The sequence below is a fragment of the Gallus gallus genome, chromosome 2 (genome assembly GCF_016699485.2).
Source record: "Gallus gallus isolate bGalGal1 chromosome 2, bGalGal1.mat.broiler.GRCg7b, whole genome shotgun sequence".
Taxonomy (NCBI): Eukaryota; Metazoa; Chordata; class Aves; order Galliformes; family Phasianidae; genus Gallus; species Gallus gallus.
Genome location: NC_052533.1, coordinates 17,419,334 through 17,432,513, shown reverse-complemented (window position 1 = coordinate 17,432,513; position 13,180 = coordinate 17,419,334). Strand labels below are relative to the sequence as shown.

Genomic DNA, 13,180 nt, shown 5'->3' with positions numbered 1-13,180 from the left:
ATGTAGAGCTCTTTGCTGTTAGACAGTGGCTTCTGATGCTTAGCCATGCCAACCAGAAAACATCCTAGCCCCTTCAAAAATTTACTGTTTCTGACAACTGAACATTTATATTCACCTCTCCGATGCTGTAATTCCATTGCATTCCTGAAGCTGAGACTGCAAGCAGGCAGAGGTGGGATATGTGCTACCACAAAGACCCTGCGATGGGCTGAGAAGGAACGCTGGTTTTCATAGCTCTGCTCAGTTAAGATTTAAATTCCATCATACAGCTTTTTCCGATGGTTTATTTAAATCCTGCAAATGCAGTTTTATTTTATTAATGTGCTCTACATCCGATTAAATCTTGTGTATTTTTTTTTATCTCTCCATATCACCTAGCATTAAAAGTAGACTCCCTGGAATATAAATAAATATGTAAGTGAACTCAAATCCACAGTAATTCTGCTGGGTCTGATTTCATGGTAGCATTAATCAGAACTGAAATCACTGAAAATATTAGAGTGCTCTTGATAGGTAGTATCAAAAGGAAGTCCTCCAACTGCATTGCAGCTTCTGCTCTTGGAGGCTGTAAGCACCAAAGAGGATATCACGATAGAGCCTAAATTAATCCGATGCAAAGCCCAAGACATGTCCTTCGTGGTCCCTATGAAAAGGGAACATGCAAGATTTGACCAAATGTCAGAACTCAAGCAGTGTAAATGAAGGTTTTGACACACCTCTCCCTTCTGCCTTGTGGTTTCAGTCTGCTATAGAATTAACCTACAGAAGAATATAAATCATGGCAGGACTACATACACGGATCAAGCCTGCTTTACATTAAGTTCTAGGTATCTGTCATGGTTCAGCACCACCTGTTTTGTATTGAAAAAGAATAATACTTAAGGGATATTTATTACAGTGTACTAAGAATCTTAAGAGCTTACATGCTCCTTTAAAGAATATATTGAAATTAAAGACAAAGTCCTACATGGGAAACTGACATTCCTTAGCATCTTTCAACAGACAGTCAATAGTTTTATGATAGTACTGTAAATAAAAACCATCCATAATATCTATTATTTTTGCCAGCATCCTGTAAAAATCATCACCATTACTTATATTGTGCTACTCACATATTTTACAGACATATCCTGTAAGTTACAAAGAATAAACTTAAATCATAATACTCGCTGACAAATTTCTGTTATGCATCTATATTTATGGACAGTTTTATAAAAAGAATGCATTTGCTTCTTTCTAGCCATGCTTGGATCTACTTAATTTTCCTATACTAGGCTTCAGATTAACAGGATTTAAAATACATATAACTTTTTGTTTATGCATTGTATATGAAATTCTTGCACATTGTTTTAGTTGTTGTTTTATAACTTTCTTCTTATTGTTTTGATTTCTCAGCATCCTCAGCAAACAAAGAACTTATGAATAACCATGTACTATCCTTCAGCCCTGCAGTTACCCACTCCTCTATACAGTTTCAGCCACTTACCCATGCCATGAGAACTCTCAGAACTATCATGAATCCAACTTCACAGTAGGTACACAAGGGCTCTGGAGGGATTTGGGATTTTTTAGTGATTCTTAGAATCCAGAGTTACACAGACCACATTACACAGACTCCTGTTCCCTGGCTCTGGACACAGCAGCAGCAGTGCTAATGGCATGCCAGGTACACTGGCCGCCATGTAGCCAGCTGGCTGGCAAAAGTGATTTCTCCCTTCTGTTCATCTCTCACGTCCAGTTTTGGCAGTCTCAGCACGAGACAGACACGGACTTACTGTCCAGCTTGGCGAAGAAATGGCTGAATGGAATTCAGCTGCTGCTTGAACTGCCCAACTGGCACCTATGGAAAGGATGAAGCTGGGCTCTTCTCTGAGCTGCACAGAGAAAGGACAAGAGACAAGAGTCAGGTTGCAACAAAGGACATTTGGAGTGGACAGAGAAAAAAGGTCATTTATGGGAGTGCTTAAGAGCAGAAACAGGTTGTCTTGAGGGTGTGTAGGAATCTGTCCATTTGATCAGGCACTGGAACAGGCTGCCCACAGAGCTGGTTGAGTCACTGTCCCTGGAGGTGTTCAGGAAATGTCTAGATGTTGTATTAAGGGACATGGTTTAGTGGGAACTGATGGTGGTAGGTGGGCAGTTGGACTAGATGATCTCGGAGGCCTTTTCCAACCTTGATGATTCTGTAATTCTATGATTCATCCTTGAAGACAGAATTTATCTGGAGAAGGCCCACTGTGACTTAAACGCTGGTCATGCTCTGAGCAAGGGGCTGGATTTGATGACCTCCAGAAGTCCTTTCCAACTCAATTCTAAGCTTGCTACTCCTTCCACTGTAATGCTTCTCATATCTAGCTTTTCACCATCTATACACTAAATCTGTCATCTACATCCTCATAATCCCGCATCCTGATTAATTCAAAACTGCTGTTTTCAGGCCATCTGTTATGCATATCCTCCCCTCAATCGAGTATATATGAAAAATAGCGGCCACGCTATTCCCTGACCACAATTTTGACATTACTGACTTCTTATGTCTCATCACACTGCTGCTTATTTCCCCCCACAGTGCAGAGGATTTGTTTGCCAATTTGTCAGACTCTGCCACTGGGATGTGCCTGTGCTGGCAGACCCCTGCAGCAAACCACGCACTGTGACCTGCCCTCCCAGAGCGGTGCTGGAACACCTTCCAGCCCTCCACCTCTCTCACACACAGTTCATTTACTGTGATGTTTTTCCAAGAAGCTGTCAGATGATGTCGACTGAAAAAGGTCACAGTGGCTGTCAATCTCTTTTTTAAAATGATTACATACTCTGCATGTTCCCCAATACTTCTACTGTGGTACGTCTTACACTTCTAAGCAAACGTTGGAAATTATTCACCTTCAGGAAAATAATTTGATCAGTTTTTTCAAAGTGCATAGATTCCTAAACACACCACTGGACATGCTTCTTCCAAAATGCATATTCAGGGTAAATGCCTCTTTTCCAGAAATACCAGTAAGAGGCAGGTGTGCCCTCTTTCAGCACATTTCCTGGCCATATGTACTCGCTAAGGTATTTTTCCAAGTCCACGGAAAGCTACGCATTTCTCTAGGCAAGTCTTGAAAATTTGGTTCTTAACACGACACAAAAACAATAGCAAAGATAAAAGTATCACAAATGATCATGATAGATCTTCAAGCTGCTTTACAGTCCAACATTCCTTACGAGTTTTTGCTGGATACGAAGTTTGAAGTGAGAATGGAAAAGGAATTTCTGAAACGTATGTAGTCTTTTTTATAATGCTTCTGACTGTTTCTTTGATGTCTGTTCAATGGTAGTGGAAATCTGTAGTTGAAGAGGCAGTGTACACAGTGGAGAAGGACAGCGGTAACCTGGGAAGTAATCAGGAGCAGTTGTGAGTAATGAGGATGAATTAATTCCTAACAAAGCTAGCCTCGAAAAAAAACCCAACAAAATATACTTTGAAAATACAAGTCAATTGCACATATAAAACGTATGCAAACATAGCCAAGCAGCTGCACTCATCACAGGACTGTAGGCTTATCTTCAGCAGACTGCCCTGCCATGGCTTTATACTGGAAATGGAGCCGTTGTATAGCTCTATGTCCCGAGCGGAATGGAGGTTAAATCCATCGGGTCTGATAAGGTTTAATAACTATGGGAATTATTTATCACTCAAAGAAGCTGCATTTCAAGTATAGTTTAAAAAAAAAAAAGTAAAAAAAAGTCAGCTTCCAAAGCTCCAGCTATAGACAGGTGGAGATGGGTTCCTCCACTGGGCAGTTCAGAGCAGGACCCCCAGGAGTCATAGAAACCTGGAGTGGTTTGGGTTGGAAGGAGCCTTAAGTATCACCCAGCTCCAACCTTGCCCTATCCCTGTAGGACCTGGTAAAAAGTCACACTCTGTCTTATAAAACCCCTTTAGGTACTGAAATGCCTAAAACCAGACTGTGAACAAAAGGGTGAAATTCATCCTGCATATTAGTCTGCATAAATTTAGGTATATGCTTACAAACGTAACATGCCATCTAGGTGCCTAAGCTCCCATTCTGTGTTGGTGATACATTCACCACCACCAGTGGAGTCTCTAAAACTATGCAACTGAGTAAATGGACTTGTGCCATCATTTATACCCATGCTGTGCTTCTGCACAGATTCTCCTGGCAGTGTGAGGGGTGGCACAGGGTGTTGTCCTGGCCTCTGGCTGTGGTTCCAGAAAAACACTGTTCTCTCACACATCTGCCTCCATACCTGCCAGCTATGGTGAATACCTGACGGTGCTACGTGCCTGTGCTAAATGAATTGGCTTGTGGTGGTGGTGTTAGGACGAATTTTGTTCTAGCCTCCACTGGATGTACTAATTAGATTTGCCCCTGAGAATAGCAGCTCCTTTGAGTGCAGTAACACATGCAGATTGCTCTTTGTAGATACATCAACCTGCAAACCAAACCCCTCCCAAAGGTCTGATTCAGATGCTTGCACACAGTCACCTGGTGATGTCATTTGAGATGTCCCATGGTCTCCAGCAGGTCACTGCAAAAAGAGCCAGTCCTAGGCCACGTTTGGCTGCTACCTGAGGGTATGTGAAATGTCATGTGCTACTTCCACATGCAGGCAACCAAGTTACAGTGAAAAATGAACTAATCCTATAAAATACACTGAAATGATTAAAAGACAGTGATAAGAAATCCAGAGGAACAACAAAAAATCATCATCAGGTATTCAATATCAAATGTTACGTGAATCAGTTCTTGGCACACCAGAGTGGAAAGGGCTGCCAGTACTGGTGAGTCCAGTCCATGCCGCCCTTGGCACGACATCCTGAAGTCCTCTCCAAAAACACAACTCCTGTTCTTGAGCAAATATCTCCTACCACTCTAACAGCCAAATGTGTTAATCAGGTATAGCTGATATATATTTTTATTATATATATATATATATAAAATATTATATAATATGTATATTATATATCAGAGGTATATATAATAGTTAGACATGCGCAGTACTTTTCACTGGAAAGAACTATGTTTTGGTTGTTTCTTATGCTCTTTCGCCTGTAAGGGTTTAGACTGTGATATGAGACAAAGCTGGATATCAAGCTGCAGTTTATGGGATATCTGCCCTCAACTCTCTGCCTACAGCTTTGCTAGAGGAAGTGGAAGCACTTACTGATAACAACTCCGCATTTTTCATGTCTTCAAGAAAACCTGCAAACAGTGACATCATCTTTGGCACTGCCCCTGTCCATTTTGGACTAAGAATCAGCTGTCTAGATCATGATACTTCAGTCTATCTTATGCCAAATGAAAAGAGAAGAAATTCCAGACAAAATCCTCTTTTTCAAAGTGCTCTGACAAATTAAGCTACATTAGGGAAGGATCATTAATAGAAATAATGAATTTGTTTTGTACTGGATTGTCTGTGTAGTGGGATGTCAGAAATGTTTGTGGCTGGACCCCAAACTGCACAGTCATCAGAACTTAACCTCACTGACTGGAACTGAGATATAGATTTGGTTCTAAGTCAAAGGAAGCAAGCACTGGTCACTTCCTACATCCTTGTTCACTTTTGATTCAAAAACCCTTAACAGAAAATATAAGGTAGAGGAAGAATAATACGAATACCAACTTGGCGTTAAAATTTCAGTGAGATGCCTTTGAAAAGAATCAATGCAGTGCACATCAAAGTTATAGAAAACTTTGGCTGCCAGAAGACTGAGAAGTGCTGGATTACGAACGAATAACTCCTTGAATACACATACAAACACTGGCAAAATCTTAAGCAGTACTGTTTCTATCAGTCAAAACATTTGCATGCCCAGTGCACCACAATACCCCTCGATGCATCCACATCACCTTTATTTAGCACGATATATTACTTGCAGATTGAACTTGACAGCTATGACCAGCTTATAAAAGCAGTCCAACACAAAGTACAACCCCCAACCGTACTTACAGTAGGGGATAATTTTCTGGTTCTAGATTACTTATTCTAACAGTCTCTCTCTGTCTCTCTCTCTCTCTCTTTTTTTAACATTATTACAATATTCTGTCCTCTTTCAGTAGAGACTTTGCAAATATGTGACTTGTTTTTTTGCTGTTTGTTGCACGATGTGAGTAAAGCCACCTATCTTTTTCATCTGCAAGACGTGAGGGATTGTGCAATACGTGAGTCTGTGGCAATCAGGTCCACCGCTGAGCTCAGCCTTCAGACCTGCCAAGCATTTCACGCTGCTTGCAGGGCTCAGGCAGCTAGCTCCCGCCTGGCATTCTCTTGCAGCTGGGGCTCCAACACACACATTTATTCAGCATTTACACAGCTCCTTTGATTTGATGCATGAGATCATGGAGCAGGAATGAAGCTGTTGCGCGGCCGTGCTGCCGTAGCGGAGCCTCCTGCTCGCAGGGTCCTGCTGAGGGCTGCGTGCTCCCTGGCTGCAGCCCGGCTCCCCAGCTCCGTGCCAGCCCAGCACGCCGTGCCGTCTGTCCCCTGACCCAGGGCAGCATTCTCACAGGTACCGAAATAAACTGGACTCGAGAGCAGTGCTACCTGAGATCGTGCGATGCACAGAACTCGGAGTTCAGAACAAAGCAGACGGTGCAATAAATCCCCCCAGTATTATATTTAGTAATGGTGTCGTTTGTGTCATTCGGGAAAGCGCTCTTGATTCGTAAAACCCCACAGCTCTGAATAAATCACTTCCACAGCAGAGTGTTTGACTGATGAGACACTAACTGTCCTATAGTGAGAAAATTATTCAGACTGGGAAGATGACAGGTTCCGAGCATGAAAAACAATAAGCCACAGAGAAGCTGGAAAGAACAGCGTGTACAAAAGACCAAAGGGCAATTGTCACTATCCCTGAGTAATGACCATAACAACAGGTGCTAAAACATACAATACAACTATATAGCGCTAGCCAATTCCTGGAGCGGCAGAAAGTTCAATAGGCAAGTGAAACCCTTTATAAGCGAGAGCGCCTCATTAGCACAATGAAAGGGACCAATAAAAATCGGCAGAGATCTTGTTTGCAATGCCCAGAGGCCTGCAGTGTGAAAAAGCTTACTGTTTTCCCTTCGCCTCTCATCTCTCGATGCTCCAGCTAATACAATGGCTGCCAAATGGAAGAATAAGCTAAAATTCTCTACAGCCCTGAAATTGTTACAATTTCTTTCCTTGTCTTTTTTGCCAACGAGATTCGTGTCTCACCGAGCACAGCATGTAATTCTTCCAATTCTTACTCGTGAAGATGCGCACCTTTTCTTATCCAGCCTGCCTGTCATATCTTGTTATAGCTCACAGAAATCTGAAATATGCTCTTCTGATAAACTGACAGAATAATAACAGAAATATGTATAGTTAATAATTGTGATGGGGTTTCCACATTATTCTGAGAAAGACAGAAGTGAGTATTACGAATAACCCTCTAAATGTAATTTATACGAAAGGATAAATCCCTACCAGCTGTTTCAGTTTACTAACAATCCTGAAATATTATCAGGTATTAATTGCTAATAAGCATGATTCATTATGACTTACTGTGCGCTGATTTACTGCTCTCAGTGGTGAAGCAAGCAAGCAGAAATTGGCAAGGAGCAGTTGTGGAAATTAAAAATATTTTTAGTTATCCATAGGCCTGCCAAATATGAATTAATGATTGTTGTAGAGCATGTCGGTACTTGTGCTGATATTCAGCACCTATGTCATGCAGAGCCTTTCTTTTTTTCCCTCTAAATTTACAAACACTTCACCCAGGAGAATAAAGGGGCTCTATTGTAACACTGCGCTGCGGAGCTCAGCCAGCTGGAGATATGAAGTGGTATCAAGCTGTCATGTGGGGAAATGCTGTGTCCAGATTTGTTAGGTCCAGTCAGAGAGACCTGAAGGGATATTTAGTGGAATATTCTCCTGTATAATTGCTAATGACTTCAATGGTAAATTCAAGAGGTCTGAGAACAGGAAGGGTAAGCCCCAGAGAACCATTTTTTTGTTTGAAAGGCACATTAGCTTTAATCCCAAGCATATGTCCCTGCCTCCTGCATGAACACGGGAAAATCCAACAGAATAAGCAATACCATCCTTTGATTTATTTCTCTGACTGCTCCCGCTTCAGCTTTGTCATCGAGTGATCCATTTCCGCCTCATCTGGGCACCTTGCATCTCTTTCATTCTGCTGTTTCTCAAGGCAGTTCTTGCCGCTGCTGCCTCCCTAGCAGCGCACAAAGAGATTTTGGCATGAACATCTAATGGCAAAGGCCTTTGAAAATTACAGAACTGATTTGTTAAGGTTGTTTTGTCTGGTCGGTGGCTTGCAGCACCACGCCAAACAGAATCGTCAAATGCTTCGGTGGACTAAGATCAAAGGCGGGCACCTGCGAGCAGAATCCTCTGTTATCCTTTCACTGTCAACAGTAATTGTTGCTAATTGAACAAGTTTGTTTAATACTAATACAGCCCAAGAGACCATATTCCGAGCTGATGGCAATAGATCTGGTTCTGCTGAAGTCAGCTCTGCTAATCCATACCAAGTGAGGAACTGACACAAGGAGAGAAGCAGTTAACCAACCCACTGCTTGACCTTCTGAGCGGTGTGAGCAGCTGCTGGGACTCCAGTATGTCTCACAACTTGGCCTGACAAAGAAAAAAAAGATTTTTCTTTGCCTAACGTTAACTGAGCAGCTATTAAGTACACACTTCGATATCAGTAGTCTAGAATATGTCCAACAGGACTTTAAGATGATAAAAATTAAAAGGTTGGAAGGACAGCAAGATGCTAGCCATCATTTTCTAAACGCTTTTACAAACTCATTTTCCTTTGCAAGAATCAAAGCTCCTCTTCTCCCCACCTACATTTCACACACAACTCCAATCAATCAGCCAGCAGCAAAACCACAGTTCTGGTGTATAGATTTAAATGTCAAAAAAAGTAAATAAACCCAAATTCAGCACATCTTCAAATCAGACATCTTTATAAAAAGAGCACAAATCAGAGCGTGGGTCTATCAGATACGTCTTAAATCCTGGCACAGTGAATGAGGGAAAAAAAACCAACAGAAACCAAACAGCAACAGAAAGGGCAAACAATCATTAAAATAACTTCCTGGAATAGTAAATTAGAGCTTTAAAATATATCTATTAAATCATCACACCAGCTTGACTGTCAACAGCAAGATTATATACAAGCAATGCTTTCTGAGGTAGCAGTTCATGTTAAAAATGAAACAATGTAATTTAGGGAGATACTAAAAATAATTGAGATTGTAAACATAAATACTTTTTATTTCAGAATTGGTGTTGGTTCCTTCACTCAGCCTAGTCAGGAGAGCCAACAAATAGCTTCAGTCAAAGCCCACCCTGTCCTGTCTGGCTACCTGGCCATTCACGTGCACCTGATTTCACAGTGCTTGCAGCAATTCCCAGCAGTATCAGAATGCTGCTGCGACGCTGAGCTGCCGTGCAGACTGTGAGGTAAGTGCCACTGTCTGAAGGACTGCACAATCTCAAGGCTGACCCAGATGCAGTCTGTGCAGAGGTAGGTCGGTGTGGCTCTGGAGGTACACCACGCACAGGATGTCACACCACGTGTGTGCTGCTCAGCAGCAGGCTGAGTAACACTCGGCCCCGGTGCTAAACCAGCACTACCTATTTACAATGCTTCTTTTATTATTATTGCTTTTGCTTCAGCTATGCTAAGCCCCCATTACATTTAGCACTTACTGCACTGCACTTACATTATTCAAAAATAATAACAGAAAATCTAGAAACAACCAAAGAAGCAAACACATTATGAAAAGAGTTTGCAAAAACTCACTTGTCTAAATGCACTGACATGAGAGCAGCCATATATTCAGCATGCACATAAGGAGTCCAAGCCCTTTCTTTGCAGGGAGAAAAACAGAGACGCAGTGGGAGCCATTGCCCTAAGTAGGGGGCAGAGCCAGGCCTACAATGAGTGAGCCAGGGGGTACCAGGCACTGCCATCCAGAACTGGTGCCAGTACTGGGGGCTGTAGAACAGAGAAATAGATTGAGGTTCCAAAGCACGTACAGAAAGCAGGGCAAAATACAACGTGCAGTAATAACGTAGCCGTGGGATGAACAATTCCGGGGAGACGGCTGTCTGGAAAGAGAAGTTTGGAACTACCAGCAAAGAAACTTCTGCTGATGTGGAAAGAGGAAATGACTTACACTGCCTCTAAATAAACAAGATCGTATTGTAACAGTGTGTCTCTCTTCTGATTCCATTGATATTAGCTAATTGTGTGTGTCACAGTGAAGAAAATATAGAAAAAAATAGAAACCACATGCAAAACCAGCAGCATTTGAACAGCAGCAGTAACTCTACATTGGCTGTGATAGTGTCTCTTACTCCATGGTAAGCACAATAGAAAATGAATCAGTAACATCTGGCCCTAAAATAACTTTTAGATACAGAATTGTTCACTTGCTGGTGGCTTCCTGCACCGTTAGTGAAGGCATGAGGTGTGGATTATGGAAATACCATGACTACATTTATCTCTTCTGTTGATCTCAGGTAACCTGCAAAAAGCTTACAGGTTGAGATGCGACATCATGAAACTGTGTTGTGTGCAGTTATAGATCTGTAAAAGCCAATCTATTAAGAGTACATGTCATATGAAGGCACTATTCTAAATGATCACCAAAGCACAGCAGCATGAAGTCAGTAAGCAACCTTTCAGAGGGTAATCTATATTACTGGAAAAGGAAGTTGCTCAACACCACATTCCCCAAAAGAAAAGCCTTGGGAATGAACAGGAACCAAATCTGCATTAGCTGAAAACAGCCGGCCCAGGAGTGCTCCCAGGCTCCATGCTGTGTGTGTGCTCAGCTGCACGCATCCTGCATCAGAGACCAAACCCAGAGACTCTCCAGTTTGCATCTCACCCCTCCTCATCCCCACTGTGGTTTGTGCAAGAAGGTCGGTGGTTGGTGAAGAAAACAAGATCTCTGAGCACCCCACAAAAGCAGCCTGGGTACATTGGGAACAGCTTCATTCATTCAGTCTGGGTATAGTAATTTGTGTGTCTGCTTAATTATAAGGGAGGCAAAGAAAAACCCAACTATACAGTCTAAAAACTTTGTTCAGTACCGTTACCCTCTGCAGTGGAAACCACACCCTCAAGCTGTTGTCCATGGACAGGGGTCTGTCCATGTTTGGAAAGTTTTTACTGTGTTCATATCAGCCATCAATGAACCATGTAATGTAACAGAACATGAGTTATTACTATTCTGGACAACAGTGATGCTGCAAAACCATGCAGCACTTAGCCCTGTTCTGATCTAAGCACTGCAAAGTATGGTCCTGGGCACCCTGCTCCAGGTGGCCCTGCTTGAGCAAGAATTGGACCAGATGGACCCAGAAGCCCCTTCCAACCTCAGCCATTCTGGGATTGAGTGAAACATTCATCAGTACATTTCTACTCAGAACTAGGCAAGTACCAAGTGTGTACTTTTACTAAAGGCAGAGGGAGCACAAGATCCAAGAACCTCTAACTTAACAGAAAAAGCAGAAGACAAAGGACAGCTGTGTTGCACAGTATGTTATTCAGCACTCTACACACAGCTCTGTAACATCCAGTGCAGATGCCCTACAAACACTCCTGAATGTGCTTTGCCAAACAGCCAAAATGGTTGGGCTGAGGACCAATTTCTTAACATCCAGAAATAGGAAACGTTTTGGTAGGCTGACAGCAAGCCAAGATAATTTCCGAAACAAGTGATGCCAAAACAGTAATTGGATAGTAATAAAGCCAGGAAAGAGGGTGGAAATTAAAAATAAGTTCCAGCTAAAACGTGAGCCTCAGTGCCATGCGGTTTCAGCTGTCCTAAAGCACAGCTAGATTCACTTGTGCTCATCTTTCACTTTGCCTAGCTTTTAGAGGAGCAAAAAGGCAAGAGCTTGGCTGGTTTAGATCTATATGCAAGCTGTGAATTACATTATTCTGACAATAAGGCCTGGCACCACAAACAGCCTTTGGAGACAGCAGTGCTGGCATGCTTCAAGCTACCCATGGGTTCATTAAGCCGCTGGCCAGGAAGATGCTGGATTCTCATCTCTAGTGTGAGTCTGGCAAAACCTCTCCAAAACAAGTGTTTCCTTTAAGATTAGGAGGGATGGTGTGTGAATAAACAGATGCTCTGATTTCTTACAAAAATCCCCCTGGCTACGAAGAGGCAAGAAAGAAAAACAGTGTGAAGATACCTCATTATCTCTAAATATGTTTGTCTGACTTTAAAATAGTACAGAAATAACAGGATGCTGACAGACTCTCACAGCTAAACATTAGAAAGCACAGAAAAGGTATCCCAGCTAAAATTAAGGGACGTGATAAATAACATTTAATAGCAATATATTAACTGTTCATTTAAATAACTTTTAAATATATTTTTCATCTCTGAACCGATTTTCGAAACCAAGAGGTTATTTTCGGTTGATAAAAAATAACAGCCTTCATTGAAGGTAGTATCTCTTCCAGCAAATATTATCTGTATGACTTTTGTTTGCATAACTACAAACTTAGCAACGTTTGTTGGATGCTTCTGGATTTCCAAATTCAGAAGAAAAATCTCTACGGGGAAACCTTCGTGTCTGTTTCTCACCTACTTTGCCTCAACTTTTCAAGCAAAAATGTAAATCTGTACCCTGTACTATTCTCAGAGTTGAGAAAGTTATGTAAATTACAGAGTAGATCAATGAAGAGGAATGAAAGAAAAAGGAAAAAATTGCTCATTTTCCCCTCCAAACAAGAAACAAAGGGAGGAATACAAAAGAAGTAAAACATCCAAATGATGAACAAGAAATGAGAATTCTAAATCTATAATTAAAAGAGCAGACTTTAACCAAGAGAAATTTATGTTTTGAATACGACAGCAGTGAAACAACTTAAAAATATTCATTAAACTATCTTCTGTATTTTGCAAGTTGAGTAGTCTTCAAAGCCAAAATAAGGACAGAGTTGTCATTCCTTTGGCAAGGCTTACCAGGAACAGTGCTGCTATAAGAATGGAAATGAAAGAGCATAATTTGTCCTGAGGACACTGCAGTGTTCAATTTTTGAAGGCTGAAGTTGTGAATTGAAATGTAGGCAAAACGATCTCTTTATTAAAGCACAATCTCAGCAGCACAAGGCTCTGAGAACATCTCATTTCAAACT

At 41.7% G+C, this 13,180-nt stretch overlaps 1 protein-coding gene across 1 annotated transcript in view; it reads right to left on the bottom strand.

Moving 5' to 3' along the window:
• PIP4K2A (phosphatidylinositol-5-phosphate 4-kinase type 2 alpha) overlaps positions 1-9,837 on the bottom strand; it is a 131,770-nt gene extending 121,933 nt beyond the window's left edge. The window contains exon 1 of the mRNA XM_040680801.1: positions 9,818-9,837. The gene's annotated coding sequence lies outside the window, so the exon portion shown is untranslated. The remainder of the gene's footprint in view (positions 1-9,817) is intronic.
• Positions 9,838-13,180: the final 3,343 nt, after the last annotated feature.